The sequence below is a fragment of the Girardinichthys multiradiatus genome, chromosome 12, assembly GCF_021462225.1.
Source record: "Girardinichthys multiradiatus isolate DD_20200921_A chromosome 12, DD_fGirMul_XY1, whole genome shotgun sequence".
NCBI classification, from domain to species: Eukaryota; Metazoa; Chordata; class Actinopteri; order Cyprinodontiformes; family Goodeidae; genus Girardinichthys; species Girardinichthys multiradiatus.
This window is the reverse complement of record NC_061805.1, coordinates 49,757,409-49,773,100: the sequence shown is the minus strand read 5'-3', so window position 1 is coordinate 49,773,100 and position 15,692 is coordinate 49,757,409. Positions and strand designations below refer to the sequence as shown.

Here is a 15,692-nt window from a genome sequence, read left to right as displayed (position 1 = left end):
GTGTTGGATTACGCAATGTGGGCGCGTGCAGACATCACCAACAGTTTGTCATCTTATATCGGCGTGGGGAAGCGGCAGTTTAATCACCTTGTTAGTCCAAAGCAAAACAGTTCTGACATCTGATCAGGATGAAGATCCATCCAGCTTAGGAGAAATAAACTGGCCTTCAGGATGAGATGGGACTTATTCAGATTTTTCTAAGTTTTAACTGTATTAGTGTTAGATTTGAATGTTTTCTGTGTTTACAGATGTGCAACTGACAAACCAGAGAAAATGTTCCAGCTACTGAGGGCTTCATGGATCTGGAGAAGGTTTAATGCTCCTCAGGGTCAGCTTCTCCAAAACTGAAGTCAAGGATCTTAACTAGATGAGGGAAGACCCTCTTGTTAAAGAGTGATTGCTTCATTCAGGGCTTCATCTGCAGGGTCCATCCATCACCTGTAGTTGTGATAAAGAGATTTAGGACTGAAGGAGGTTCTGGATACAATCAGCTGGAGGCGGGGGGGAGAGAAGATCTGCTGCTCTTCCATACTGAAAGGACTCAGCAGACTTCTGATCAGTTTGCTTTCTTTTAGAGGTTTTTGGGCCTCGCTCCACAAGGAGAAGATCCTGATTCAGAACCAGAACTTACTGGAGGTGGTATATATCCAGAGTTCTGGGAATGTGTTGGGATTCTTCAGAAGGAACAAGAGTTTTGCTGAGGAAAAGGATGTCTGGGATCCAATCTGGGATACGTGGGAAATCACTGGATCCTTGGACGAAGGAATGTTTAATAAAGTTTTATGTATAAGTATAACACTGATTTGTTTGTTAAATGTTTAAAGAGCTTTAAATATTTTATAAACTGCAGTCAGACAGAAACACAAATTGTGACAACAGCTCCCTCTGCTGGTCAACGTCATTCTTAAACCTGCTGAACTGCAAGAAAGATGCACAGGTGTTAAATGCAAAGATTCATATACTATAAGTATTAATAAGACAAACTGTATTCTTCTACTTCTGTTATAAACAAACAACAGAAGGAAAATATGATTTAAAAAATCAACAACAAAATGGTAAATGGGCTCCACTGCACTTCATCAAGTCCCCAAAGACCCCAAAGCTCTTTAGACCAGAGTCAGTCAGTCACACAGTGATGAGCTACATTGAAGCCCCAGCTGCCCTGGGGCAGACTGACAGAGGTGAGGCTGCCATACAATCAGCGCCACCAAGCCTTCGGACCACCATCAGCAGGGTGAAGTTTCTTGCCTAAGGACACAACGACTGAGATGGAGAGACCGGGGGTTCGAACCGGCAACCTACCACTTGAGCCCTAGCCACCACAAGACAGACAACAACTTATAGAAATAAAAGAATAAATTTGAAAAAAAGACAAAGAAAAAGGATAAACAGAGTGAAAGGAGAACACAAATAAGCTAGAAAAATAATATTGTTTCTGCTTTGTTAAGAAATTAACGAAAGACCCAAGAGAAATATTATAAAATTGCAGGATTTAGATATAAAAGTACCTCCTTTTTAAAATGAGCCCAGCAGGTTTTAACTTTAACCACCAGATGGCAGCAAACCTGCGAGAGTTTGGAGAGGGATCAGCTGAAGCTTCTCTGACCGTCCTGCTTTGGTTCTTCAAACCCAGGCTGGTTTCAGAAACATGTTTCTGTCTCTACCAGAATCCAGCCTCCCTGCAGCCCATCATTTATAACCTGTTTATTTGCAGTAAACCTTAAATTACTCAACATTTTCCTGTTCATCAGGAGATGTTGCCTGGTAAGAACCAGCTGATGTCTGAAGATGTCTGATGACTCTCAGCTTAAACAAAAACAAGGAACATTTTATCTGACACTAACACGTTTAAAAATATACCCTCATCACAAGATTATGTTACTTAACTTGGGTCACATTTGCAAAAGCAACCTTCCTGTTTTTAGTTTAAATCTGGTGAGTTTTAAAACTGAACATCTCTGTTAAAATATCAGGTTTTTAAATCATGTAAGAAAACGAGACAATGATCAGTCATTTTAAATCATTTCTCACCATTAATGTGACTTATCTTTTATCATGTGTCTATTTTGTTGGAGGGGAATGCTGGAGGTTTCTTCCTGTTAAAAGGGAGTTTTTCCTCTCCACTGTCGCTACATGCATGCTCAGTATGAGGGATTGCTGCAAAGTCAACGCCAGTGACTGTCCACTGTCTCTACATGCTTATCCAGGAGGAGTGAATGCTGCAAGTCACTAACTGGATGCAATCTGCTGGGTTTCCTTAGATAGAAAAACTTTTTATCCAATTTGAATAAATAATTGAATCTGACTGAACTGTTCAATGGTTACGATTAATTGGAATGTATGAACCTGACTTTGTGAAGAACCTTGAGACAACATGTGTTGTGAATTGGCGCTATATAAATAAAACTGAATTGAATTGAATTGAGTGGCTGGTACCAAGTCCACCAGGACTTGGTACCAAAAGCGGGTCCAATGACCATGGGGTTACTGTGTTTGATTGGCAAGCAAACTGGGCTGACCAGAACTCCATAGAGAATCTTTGGAGTATTGTCAACAGGAAGATGAGGGACACCAGAACCAACAATGAAGATGATCTGAAGGCCGCTATCTAAGCAACCTGGGCTTCCTGAACACCTCAGCAGAACCACAGGCTGATCTCCTCCATGGCACGCCGCATTGATGCAGTAATTCATGCAAAAGTAGCCCAGACCAAGCATTAGGTGGAAAGAAATGATCATACTTTTAGAAGCCTGATATTTCTATTAAAAATATATTTTTTTGATCTTATATAATATTCTAATTTTCTGAGACACTGAATTTTGGGTTTTCATTTTCTGTAAGCATGAATCATCAAAATTACAAGAAATAAAGACTTGAAATATGTCATTTATTTGTAAATAATCTATATAATGAGTTTCAACTTTAGTTTTAGTTCGGATTTAAAAAAACGCAGTGATGCAAATTTTCAAACTTTGGAAATTATATGAGAGCTGAAATATTAAGTCATTAAAAAATAAACATCTGGTTATTTGCATTCAGTTTTTGTGCCTTTAAACAACTAATTTACACACATCTGTGGTCTCCGAGGATGTGAATCAGTTCGACTGTTTCCTTAGCAGATACAACTTCCTGAACACGAGAGCTGCAGCCATGACTAGAAGTCACATGTGAAGATAAAGATGAGCATCCGACCTCAGAGATTCTGGTCTGGTGTTCAGCAGCTGCACCTTCACAACATGAGACAGACTGAGAACAGAGCTGCATTGTGCCGAAACAGCTGTGGGCCCAGAAATACTCCCAGAACCCCAAATCAGAAGGGCTGCCCCAATGAGACCAAAATAAAAAAGATAAAGAAATAAAAACATGAATATATCTACAGAAAAGCGGACCGAGTCAGGAGTTCTGGATGGAAAACATGTCAGACAGCTGCTGATCTTCCCGAAGTGGACCTCCCAGGAAATACAGCCCAAGTTTAGAAGTTCAGGGCTCAGATTGAAAACAAAGAGCTCGATCTCAGACTCAACAGGCCTCAGTTAGTATGTTAAAGGTTAAAGTTCATGATAAGACAGAAAAGGACTGGGCCAGTATGGTATGTTTGCAAAGGTTGGAGGAGAAAGCTCCTCCTCACTAAAATGAATGCAGGAGCTCAACCTTGTAAAGTTACATCTGAATGAACCGTAAGTCTTCTGCACCAACAACCTGTTGCGTGGATGAGACCAAAGCAAAGTTTAGGAAAACCCCTAAAACCAGCAGTCCAGAACGGTGGTGGGAGGCTGATGGTTTACAGCCACAGGACCTGACCACCTTGCAGTCTCTGAATCCACCACGAGCTCCTCTGTTAACCAAAGTATCTTAGAGTTAAATGTGAGGCCATCTGTCCAAAAGCTGCAGCTTGATCCAAACTGGGTCATCAACACAACAATGATCCCAACTGATGCTGGAAAACAACAGGATCAAGATGTTGCAATGGTCCAGTCAAAGCCCAGACCCGATTAAATGTGATGGGGCCTTCTGTGCAAACCCCAATGAACTGAAAGGAGGATAGAAAGAAGAGTTTGATGGTTCAGCAGGAACAGGAGGTCTCCTTGGATCTGAGCTGCTTCTATACTTTAGATCTGAACAATTTCCCTCCAAATAATAATTTAAGGGCTTAGTTTTGGTAAATCTACTCATAGCAATGTAAATAATTGCATGCTTTGAGAATCCAACCTTCTGTAGAAACATTTGTTTTAAAAACATTGGATGCTCTCAGTTTCCATTGAATCTGAATAAAACCATCTGTATATTTATTTCACAACAGACTCATTTTCAGGGGAAAACCTGCAGATGTGAGAGGTAATTCAGACTAATCTCACCAAATCAGGTCGATGCACAGCAGCGTTTTACATGGAGGAACGGAGGCTTTTTGTTTGGAAGAAGAAATGCTAATTTACATTCGACCCAGCAGAAGTGGAGCCTCAGCTCGCTCTGCAGCAGCAGCAGGAAGGCAGTTGCAGCCTGAAATATTAATGCAACCTCAGAGCCAAGCCTGCAAATAAGACAGAGCAGCTTTTTGATTTCATCTGCAGCTGGAGATCAGGATTGATCAGATTCCTGCTCCCAGTGCATCCTGAAGACCAACTGCTACAATGACGGAAAGAGAAGAGACAAGTCTCAGCTAAAATACGAGGTTAAAATTTATTAAATTAAAAGAACAAGGAAAAATGATCGGGATTTACTTAAGGTGTGTAGAAATCATGGAGGCATCTTCTACCAGGTTTCACAACAGAAAATCTGCAGTTAGTGTTACTGTAGAAAAAGGCTGAACAATGTCTCCAATCACAGCATTGTAGGCCGTTATATTAGTACCAGAAACGCACCGATGTTGCATTTAGCCAGCCAGATGGACGCTCACTGCCAGGAGACATCACAGCTGACTTAAAGCTGAGATGATGAAGGGCAGAGAACCCTGGGAAGTTTGCAATGACAGAAAACAAAGTGAGGAGCAAGGGAAATATGGATTAAATGTAACTATTCTAATATTTAGCAGTAAAATTATAGTTGCATGTTTTCCACCTACATGTAGCCTTAATATAGAGTCAATAAAAGTGAAAGCTGAGACTCTGTCAGGCAGATTTAACCGAGGGATTCCCCAGAGTTAGCTAATCCATCTAACTCACAAAACCCTCACAAAGGAACATTTGCTCCTCAAACTGTGCTGCCAAGTAAAACCGGGTTCTGGCACTCGGTGGTTTGGTCTGGCCTCCCCAGCGGCCCGCGCCGTTCCGGACCCTTTGTGGGGTGCCTTGAGACGACATTGTTGTAAATCAGCGCTATATAAATAAATAAACTGAAACCATCTGTGTAGTTATGCTGCGATAGGCTTAGGCTGCTGGAGGACATAATGACCGCTTTCACCCTCTTCACTACATTCTCACACTACTCTCCAATTTTGCATTATTTGCTGTTATTTCAGCTTTTAACTTTGTTCTCTCTTTTCTTTTCCTAGAAGCTACACCTGGCCTGACTCTGTGTCTACCTTTGACACCTTTCTGGAGAGGCTTCTGCTGGCAACAACTTAATGCTCACCCTCTACCGATGATCCACATGGCCCTGTCTTTCAGTGTTTAACTCTGTCAATCGCCATGTCTAGGAGAGAGAAAGGGGTAGTCACAGTAGAAGCTCTATGTGCTCTCTTTCAGACTCTAACATTGAAAACTGGATCAGAGTTTATCTGTTCTTTCTTTCTAGATGAAACGACTAAAGGAGCTACATCCATTAACATTTACTTTTCCTTCCCATAGAAAGGACTCCTGGATCAGTGCTTCTTTGTTCTCTTTGTGTCTCTGCTCTGTTCTCTCAAACCTCCAGTCGGTTGTGGCAGATGGCCGCTCACACTGAGCCTGGTTCTGGTTCTGCTGGAGGTTTCTTCCTGTTAAAAAGGGAGTTTTTCCTCTCCACTGTCGCTACATGCATGCTCAGTATGAGGGATTGCTACAAAGTCAACGCCAGTGACTGTCCACTGTCTCTACATGCTCATCCAGGAGGAGTGAATGCTGCAAGTCACTGACTGGATGCAATCTGCTGGGTTTCCTTAGATAGAAAAACTTTTTATCTAATTTGAATAAATAACTAACTCTGACTGAACTGTTCAATGATTAGGATTAATTGGAATGTATGAACCTGACTGTTGTGAAGAACCTTGAGACGACATGTGTTGTGAATTGGAGCTATATAAATAAACTGAATTAAAACTGTCTAGTTTACCCACATTAAAATAAAAATTATGCATGAAATTAACTGTGCATTATTTTTTAGATCATAGCCAGGGTAAAGACCAGCATGTTCACAGCACACTGTTAGCACGAAATATTTATAGACTCTCTGAGCTGGAGGTCCTTTGGATGCAGGACTGGAGACAGGAGAGGGACCTGCTGCACTGAAGGTTTCCAGAACCAGGGTAGGGATGTCAGAGTAGATCCTACTCATTATCTCCTTTAATGAATCAAGCCTGATATTACAAATGACACGGTCCAGTCCTGGGGCACAAGACGAGTAATGGTGAAATTAACTGGAGTAGTGCAGCAACCTGTCCTAACAACATGAAAGAAGATCTGCAGATTTCCTAAGTATTTCCTTGCAGCAGCTCGTAGTTCCTGAGCCAGAAGACAGAGGGTCATCGCCCTCACACACAACCAACCATCGGCACAGACTCTTCTGGCACCAGAGTCTCCACAAAGTGACCAAACTCATTTATCTCTGCAGAACATCATTAACAGGAGCATGCACATTCGCCATACTGGACCATAGTTGACACCCCTGCTGGTGCCAATGATTAATTAGCCGCTGGTTCCATTATTGATGCTGTTTGTGGTGTGCAGTGAAACCTCACTGAATAATAGATCGAACCCCGACTGAGCCGCTGCTGCTGGAAGGAGGAGAGGAAAGGAGGAAAGATGGATGACAGGAAGGACAGAAGTCAGGTCCTTCTTTATAACTTTAACTTTGAAGTTAGGGGTGAAGTTTTCCTTCATCAGACAAACCGTGATCTACTCAGAGACTGAGATGTTCCCAAACAAAAGGTTTAGCTGATTTGTTGTCAGAATCTCCTTTTTATATCTAAACCTGCTGACTTTATTAGTAAGAAATGAGGTTTAGTTCATTCAAGTTGTTCAATAATTGTTTGTTATAGTATTTCACCAGTCCAGCACTCCCTGATGGGATGTGAATCCAGATACAGTTTTTGCTTTGGATACAGACCTTAAAACAGACCAACTTTTTATACTTGGAGTCAGTAGGAGCGCTGAAAAGTTTAATTTAGTCTCTCCAGGTGCTGCATAGATATCTTTATGTTCTATTTGGTTCGTATTTTTCAGTCCGTTTAGTTTTCTCTATCATATGGTACGCTTTTCCAACTTATATGTCACAGTATTTGCTGCAGAACAGCTAAATAAGGTCACAGACTTCCAGCTGATCAATTTCGCGCATCCGCCAAATTTATTTCTCGCTGCCATTTTGTAGTCCAAGCTCAGGTATGCTGAAGCTAAAAGAGGATAAGTTTGGTTCAGTTGTTGGGTGTATTAACCCACGCTATTCATTGCACCGCCGTCCAGCATCAGAACCTCTTCAAAGTGCCTAGTTAAATTTTATTTTTCATGGAAATGTTTCCATATCACTAAGGACAAATTCTTCATCAACCTCCTCCAGAATCAAGAAGGATTTGCTGAAAGACTTCATCTGATTAAAGGGTTTAGTTCCTTCTGTCTATGGAAACGACGGACAGCAAAGCGGTAAACTGAAAATAATCCTAAAATGACAACAAACTTTATTTTAGACATGAATTTATTGTGTTGATATGACTTCCTGACCATTGTTCTGATAGCAGTAGCATCGTGCCTTCTGCTGATGTTAGCATTGTGTGCTGCTTTTAGCTCCTTGAAGTTCAGAACCATACTGAGTGTTTTAATATTATTATTACATAAACAGTTTCATTGTTTTTGCCGTTTTTGTCTTGTTTCTGCTTCGCTAGTTAATTGGTGTGAAGGATCTCAGTAGCATTTGAAGAGACCGCACCAAAACGAGTTGCTCTCAGTTGCTTCTCAGAACAGGTAAAAGAGGAGCCTGAGGAGCTACAAGAACAAGGAGTTCAGACCAAAGCATTGCTGTTCCACTTTATATAGACCACAACTGAATGATTTAAAAAAGAAAGGATTTAAAAGCATGAAATGTCCCCTTTTAAAGCAACCAGAAACCTCCATTCAACTCTAGCTCCTCCCACAAAACGCACAAGTTTTGGGCTTCTACGGTGAACTGTCCCCCCAGACGCCCATGACCTCCTCTGGACCTCAACGAGTAAAGATCTGCTCCATGTCCCGGATGGAAGTCACACTGGAGCCTCCGTTTCATCACCTTCGAGTCAACTTTCTAGAGAGGTTGAGTTCTTTGATCCTTCAAAAGCTGGACCACACTCTCCATTCTCTGGTAAAGACAAGGATCTCTACCTCTTCCTTTCTGCAGGTGTTGTTCAAGATCTTCATGCATTAAAGACACACGTCAACCACAATATCCCCAAAATATTCAGAGCTTTCTCCATCCCAGGAGGAATTTCATCCAACCCTGGTGTCCAGCAACCAGGAGGCTCTTTAGATACTTCAGCACCTTCTGCCATGGCAAGTGATGCAGATCATTGGCATTAAAACATGAATAAAAAGACAAAAAACAAAATAGACTCCTGTTCAGACTTGTTATTGGAATCAATTCCAAGTGAAAACAGCTTTGTTAGCCGAACAGCTGCAGCCTGCTTCTGCCAGAGCTCCACAACAATCTCATCTGTCCGGTCTGACAGAGGGAACGTCAGTTCATCAGCGGGGAAAAACACTCACTATGAACTGTGAAGAAACTCTTAAAGCCCCAGTTGTTCTGCTGGTTCTGGGTCAGCGACGATTCAGCTGCCAATTAGAGCTGTATTTAACTGGATGTCCAATCAGCAGACGCCTACATGTAGCTAAACAGAGACCAGACGGAGTTTGCATTTGTTCTTATCCTGGAATTTTTACACACAACAAATAGAGACGCTGAATCCATCATGTTTCCGTCAGATCCGGCCCATTTGTGTCTCTTTAATAATAACTCTCTGCCCCTGAGGGAAAGTCCATGCAGAGGAGAGACTGGAGAGTTTCAGACATACCATATGGAGCAGATGGTTCCCTTCATGTGCCAGGACAGTTTTGCTCTACAGAAATAAAATATCAGGGCATTATCCTAATTGTGTGATTAACTTTATTAATTCCAGATTCAATCCAGCATCAGAGTAGGCAGGCCATGTTGATGTTATAGTAACCTGTGTTTGTATGACCTTAGGGCATGGGAGACTACCCGCCCAGCCCTGGTGTTAATCGTTTACTTGGAGATTGCTTACATAGACATACTCTGGGCTGCTTTCCATGGGTCATTGGATTCCTGTAAAACCAGAGCGAGAGCGCTTTGTGTTCCCAGTAATAGGTCACATGTTCCCGGTGAGAGTTGGATTCAGCCAGAATGGCCCTTTTCAAAGAACTTTCAGGTATAGCAACGATGTGCTGAGTCCGAATGGCCTTACTGATCCGGGTCCTCCAGCATGACGCCTTCAGCTGAGTGCAAATAAGCAAGGATGATGTTTAGCTTCTCTGAGGTCATGATGTTGTGCTGGAACATGGTGGACTGCCACCTTCTGGTTGGAAAGTAGAAAGTCACCTAGTGGAGGAGGTAGCCTTCTCCACTAGTGGGTAGTAGAAGTGAAACTGGTGAGTGGGACCGATTGAAAATAGGAAGCTTTTAATTGCAGCTCGTACCTTTCATTCATGAGTTGTAGGTGACCACCAAAACAATACAAGAGACTAAAATGAGCTTCCTGTATTGGTTTGGGGACTCATCCTTATAGAAGGGTGAAGAGCTTGGTGTGGTGGTGTTGCAGCATCAGAAATAAATCAACAGGGAGGAGACAGGTACGCTTCAGACTCTTCTTCTCTACCAACTTGAAACAAGATCTCCAACTGTTGGCAAGTCACACAAATGGCACAACTCAACACCTGGTCATTCGGGAGTAGCCAAGACTGGAGTCACTGCTTCTCCATATGGAAAGGAACCAGGCTGAGGTGGATCTGACATCTCAGAAAGATGCCTTCTCCCCTACATGTAGGCGGCTTCGGTACAGACCCAAAACATACTGAAAAGATCATTTCTCACACCTTTAGAACAACTGGGGTTCTGCTCTGAGGAGGCCAGGAGATGGAGGTCTGGGTGTCTCCTCTGAAGCAGCAGAACCAGTGGAAGAATGTTGGGCGGTACAAGATGGACTGATGGGATGGAAGAGAGATCAGATCATTTAGCTGTTTAGCTGGAAAAAAAAAAAAAACTGTAGGTGAAGTTCTTGGAAAATGCATTTCTAATGATTAAAAAAACAACAAATTTCCTAAATAATCAACAGAAAGGTAAAAGGTGAGTGAAAAGGTTTGATTAGAAGAATGTTCCTGTGCTGATAGAACCGGTCGGGTTGTTGTTGAAGGGTTTGTTTGGACCCATCTGGTTGATACTTTCATTAAAGTGTGTCTGTGGAACATGTACAGAACCAAAACATTTTAAATAGTCTGTTTGGGAGTCATCATGTTGTGAAGGATCAATGTTTTGACTTTGCTCCAATCCCGCAGCCAATCAGAGGTGAACTTCCTGTTATGTCACAAATCAGATAAAAGGAGAGTTGGTTTAATAGCTTGATATTTCAAAATCTGACCTTGAGACTTTAGGAAACATTTAGAAAAACCTTTAATTTGAATGAATTTTAGTTTTCATAAATGTAACCATTTATTCGGCAGATGTTACTGCAGCTTTAGACGATTACTGAGGATTAATGTTCAGTGTCGGTACAACAGTGTTGCATCATAAATGAGGAATAAATGGTTTGTTTATGCAGTAAAAACCGTTTGGTCTGAATTCTCACATTCATGGAAAACTTCTGTTTATTCTTTGGTCATTTCCATGTTTTCCTTTAATCACTCCTCCATGAGCTCATAAATGCAACAAATCCCAGAGCTTTCATTACAAGAGAGATAATGAAACATAACCGAGCCGAAACCAAGAATCCTCTGGCTGTTCCTGGAAAGCCAGCGTGTTTGATAAGATCCAGGCGTTTGATTGGAGCGCTGACAGACAGACCTGAAGGAGAAACCCTTCTGCTCTCCTGTCAGTTTTTAGGTAACATCGTGAGCCGTGGAGCAGACTCACTTTGATGTGTTAATGGCTTCAATACAAACTACAAATCAAAGAACAGTCAGATGCTTGAAATGCCTCTGAGACACGCAGAGTTCCTGCATTCATGCTGTAGTTTTCCTAAAATGGTTTGCTATGGACGTTATTTCAACCAGAGGCGGCAGCTGCAGGTCAGAATGTTTAAAATGAGAATCGGATCAACTTTGGCTTCTTCAGTCCTTTTCCTTCAGGTTGCACAAGATATTTCACACAAATGCAAAGTTTCTGGCTGCCTGAAGTTTCTTTTACTGCCTGATCGTTACTATTCCTGTACCGAAGCTGAGCTCAAAGATCAGGACATGGAGGTCATGAACCTGTTCCATGAAGACCTGTCGTTAAACTCTCTCTGAGTGGAAACACGTGGCTCCTTCCTCTAGTTGTGGGATTAAAGTATAAATATTAACTTTGAAATGCTGATCTGTTACAACCAGTCAATAAATGTCAGAACTGGGTAGAAAGCAGGTTTCCTGGTATTTCCCTCCCAGTATGCCAGCAAAAAGGTCTCTGCATACCTGGTGTATATAATTTAGCCCTAAAGTATTCATTCATTCTTATTTCATTTCATTTATTGTAATATTTTATTATTATATGTAGGTAATATCAAGGTTTTGGAGCGGATCACCCAGAGTCTCGACGTAAATCGGATGGAGAATCTGAAAGAAGACCATGAAGCTCATTTTGTTGCAAAGGATAATTGTTTAAAGATACCAAGGTGCAGAAAGCTGGTCAGCAGTTAGAAAAAACGTTTGATTGCTGTAATAACTATTAAGGCCTTTTCCACTGATTATTGAGAAGGATATCAGTAACTTTCTAACATGCAACCTTTTAATCTAAAAATATATTTTTGAAATTGTTCTTCCTTTGACATCATTATAAAACAATACATTTAATTCCCATTCCCTGCCTCTGTGTGCCCGGTCCCTACCTGTCGTACCCTCTGATAACGGCGCGATCCTGTCTCTCCTTGTGATTGGCCGCATGGCGTGCCCATCAAAATAAAACCTGAAGATTTAGCTCTCCTGGACTCTCAGAACCGGCCAGTTCCTGACCAATAATGACTTCCAGTTTTCGATGAGGTCAGTCTGTCGATTCTGATTGATTATAAAAAAAACAAGAGGGGGAAAATATCAAAATGATAAAAGGATATTGGAGGATCATCTCCATTTATCATGGCTTAAAGATAATAAAAACCAAAGATTCAGTTTTCCCCAACGGACGCTGGAGATTGGCAGCAACTAACGAAGTCTGATTCCTCTCCCCAGATTTCTTTGTTCCTGTTGGACTGATGTCCTCACCCTCGCAGACAACCATCCATCACTGAGTTATAGGTACCTGCCAGCAGATATTTATTGGTTCTAACACTAGAAATAATCGTTTGTGTGGCACAAACACAAAGTTTCAAGCTACAATATTAATGATAAATCTCATCGACCTCTAACCCTAAACCCCTCACCTCCTCCTCCTGCTCTCAGTCCTGGTCCAAAATTGGCCTGTTTGTCTTTGCAAAAAGGCATTTCCTCTTGATGTCGGAGGCTCCGTAGCTTCTGGCTGCAGTTCGAGTGTGACAACATCTTGATTTTCCCACAGGAAAATAAAAACAGAAACTCTGACATAACATGTTTTAAATCAAGGGATCAAAGCTGGCAGCGGAGAGGCTCTGTGGGATCTGCGGGCGCCCCACAGTAAACTCCACATGAAGCGGAAATGGCCTCCACTGGACTTCAGAAATACAACCAGACTCAGGATGGTTCATTTTAGGACTAACTGAGCTGCACAAAGCTCTGTTAGGACTTTATAAAGCAGTAAGGTGCTGAAGATTCAACAATATGGTGAAAAGTAGGATATCTCAGCATCAGTGTCTGAGTAACAGTCTGGGTTTGTAGATTTTCCTCTAAACGTCAGCCTTCAGTTGTTTGTAATGGAGACAATGAATGTTGCTATAAGGAAAAGAACTGAACGTACAGAAGATGGAGATGGGAGGTCAGGCTCTTTTTAAAGATTCAGCTCTTCCGGTTCAGCCAGAAGAAGTGGCTCCCAGATTGCTAGAAAAATGGCTCCTTGTGTAGTTTTGCTTCTTCAAAACCTGGACGACTCGCCGTAATTGATGGAAAAATGTATTCTCCTCTCCAACAGGAAATCCTGAATGAGAACATCTTCAGTTTGTGTCCTTTAGCTCAAGCTAACTTGGGTTAAAACAGGAGGACAGTGATCTAAAGCACAACAGCAAGTCCACATCTGAATGGCTCAAAAACAAAAAAATTTAATTTAACAACAAATTTTGATGCTGAAAATCCCTCCAATGTGGCTAAATTAAAACTATTCAGCAAAGCAGAGTAGGCCAAAATCCATCCACAGGGATGCTCAACACTCATTGCCAGTTATCACAAACGCTTAATGGCAGCTGTTGCTGCTGAGGGGAAAACCTGCTATAATATTTAGTAGCAATTACATTTATTTTGTTTATGAAACATTTTGTGTATTTTTTTGCACTCCAGACTGATGTTGATAACTTTATTCCTCATGTTTCTTGATTTCTTTACTTTCAGGCGCTTTCAGGCTTTCAGCGTTGCTTTTTGAGATTATTTAGCAACTTCATGTTGTCAGACAAGGGGTGAAGAATTCATTTCTAATTCCTAATTTAATTTAATAATTTAACACTGATTGCAGCGTTAGCATTTTAAAAGGGCAAGCGACCAAAAAAAAATTATCTTAATTTATGATTTGTTGTCATTTAAACAAAGTTTAAGCAAAAACTAAAGAAAAATGATAAAATGAATACAACCCATAAAACCTCGAGGCAATCACAGCATTTACTAAGCTGGATTTGTATAAATAAATCAACTTTTTATTGGATATCCAAGCTGATATTTGGAATTTTGTGGTTCTCTACCCTGACTAAACCCACAGAAACACACCCAGACCGAGCTTTTCATCATCAGGTTGGATGTTCACTGTAGTTTTATCTAATGAACAGATTCCATTAATTCCTCTGCAGCCAACACACCAACATCATGTGAGCCCAGCAGGACTGATCGCTTGGCACAGAAAAAACATGTGACGCGAGGAAAAGTGGGACACCAAAGACAGAGCGGGAAGAACGACCCAGGAACCTAAGGGCAGCGATGGAGCAAATTAATACTGTAATGAAGTCTGGACTGACTCAGTAGAGTCTGGCATCAAGAAGCTAAGCAGGCAGAGTTTACAGTGAGAATATTTAAATTACAACTTACTTTCCTAAACCTAGCAAGCAGAAACCCCAAAGGAATCTCAGTTGCAAGAGGAGTTTAAAATCTAACAAAAACAACTTTGTTGTCTTTTTTTTTAATACACTCCCACATGTTCAGTCTGGGGCAGCTCTGTTCGTTAACTGGTATGTGTTCACCATTTCAAAACCAGTGATCCCTGATTAAGGTCCATGTATTCTTTTTTGGACCAATCAATCATCAGGGACCTCTCCTGGTGCAGGCTATCAGTCGGATGTTATCACCACTTTCAACCAGAAGAGGGCATATGCGTGGTATTTTATTGCTTTATGTGAAGTTAACGGCAGAAAGGTAGAAGATGAAGATTCTATTTAAAGTCCTCCACACCGAAGCAATGCAAACAGGAGCCAAGCAGGCAGTTTCAACTGTTGTGACATTCATGCATAACAAACATCTTGACCAGTAAATCAAGCTGCAGTCACTAGCCTTTTCCCCGTTTATCAACCATATCCAAATACAAGCTCCTCCGTTGCTTTTCCACCAGGTGAGTAAACAGGTGGCGCTAGAAATATCCTCCGATTTCATCTGAGCTGTCCAAGCTGCCTTCATACAAGTTTCTATTACGAATGATTTAAACTGAGCCAAAGAAAATGAGGCAGTTTATGAATTCGGTTTTAACTCCAACTTAAAGTCTAGAAATATGCCGGAAAAATTTCTTTGGATAGCTTTTTTTCCCCCCCATAATAAATTAAATAATTTGAAAACTGCTATTTGTGTTTGATCAGGTTATCATCTAATAATAAAAATGTTTGATCTGAGATTTAAGTGGAAAAACAAATAAGACAAACTGGGTGCAAATACTTTTTTTTCCACAGCGTTATAGATTCCTCTGGTTCTTGTAAGGATCTGCCTGCGGACCATTTTCTGCCCAATCCAGATCATCCCTTCTATAAACTGAACTGCATGTTAAGTTTTTATTACACAAAATATCACTTTTTTCACTCATCATTTCTTCATTCATCATTGAAAACATCTTATGTAACAACTATAAACAGATGGAAAATTATTGATTTCTCTATTGAACTGCCCCCCAACTAGATCAGTCTGTGTTATAAAGAACACAACCTAAACTATTTGTTCTGGGAGTAAAGCTCTAAAGAGGCCAATCCGGTATCAGAAATAAATTAGCCCCATGTGTTTTCAGTCATTTCATAAAAGGGCAACATG

General features: G+C 41.1%; 1 protein-coding gene and 1 long non-coding RNA gene across 3 annotated transcripts in view; one reads left to right on the top strand and one right to left on the bottom strand.

Annotated features, from left to right (window-relative positions):
• The window catches only part of LOC124877236 (spermatid perinuclear RNA-binding protein-like), a 91,167-nt gene extending 90,374 nt beyond the window's left edge, over nucleotides 1-793 (top strand). The window contains exon 19 of the transcript XR_007040474.1: nucleotides 249-793. The gene's annotated coding sequence lies outside the window, so the exon portion shown is untranslated. The remainder of the gene's footprint in view (nucleotides 1-248) is intronic.
• LOC124877239 overlaps nucleotides 1-15,692 on the bottom strand; it is a 43,610-nt gene that overhangs the window by 4,691 nt on the left and 23,227 nt on the right. The window contains exons 1-2 of one of the 2 annotated variants that reach the window (XR_007040476.1): nucleotides 12,197-12,411; nucleotides 10,206-10,313 (exon numbers count right to left, since the gene is read on the bottom strand). This is a non-coding gene — a long non-coding RNA (uncharacterized LOC124877239). Of the gene's footprint in view, nucleotides 1-10,205; nucleotides 10,314-12,196; nucleotides 12,412-15,692 lie in introns of those variants that run through there. The other variant, XR_007040475.1, reaches the window with a different exon arrangement.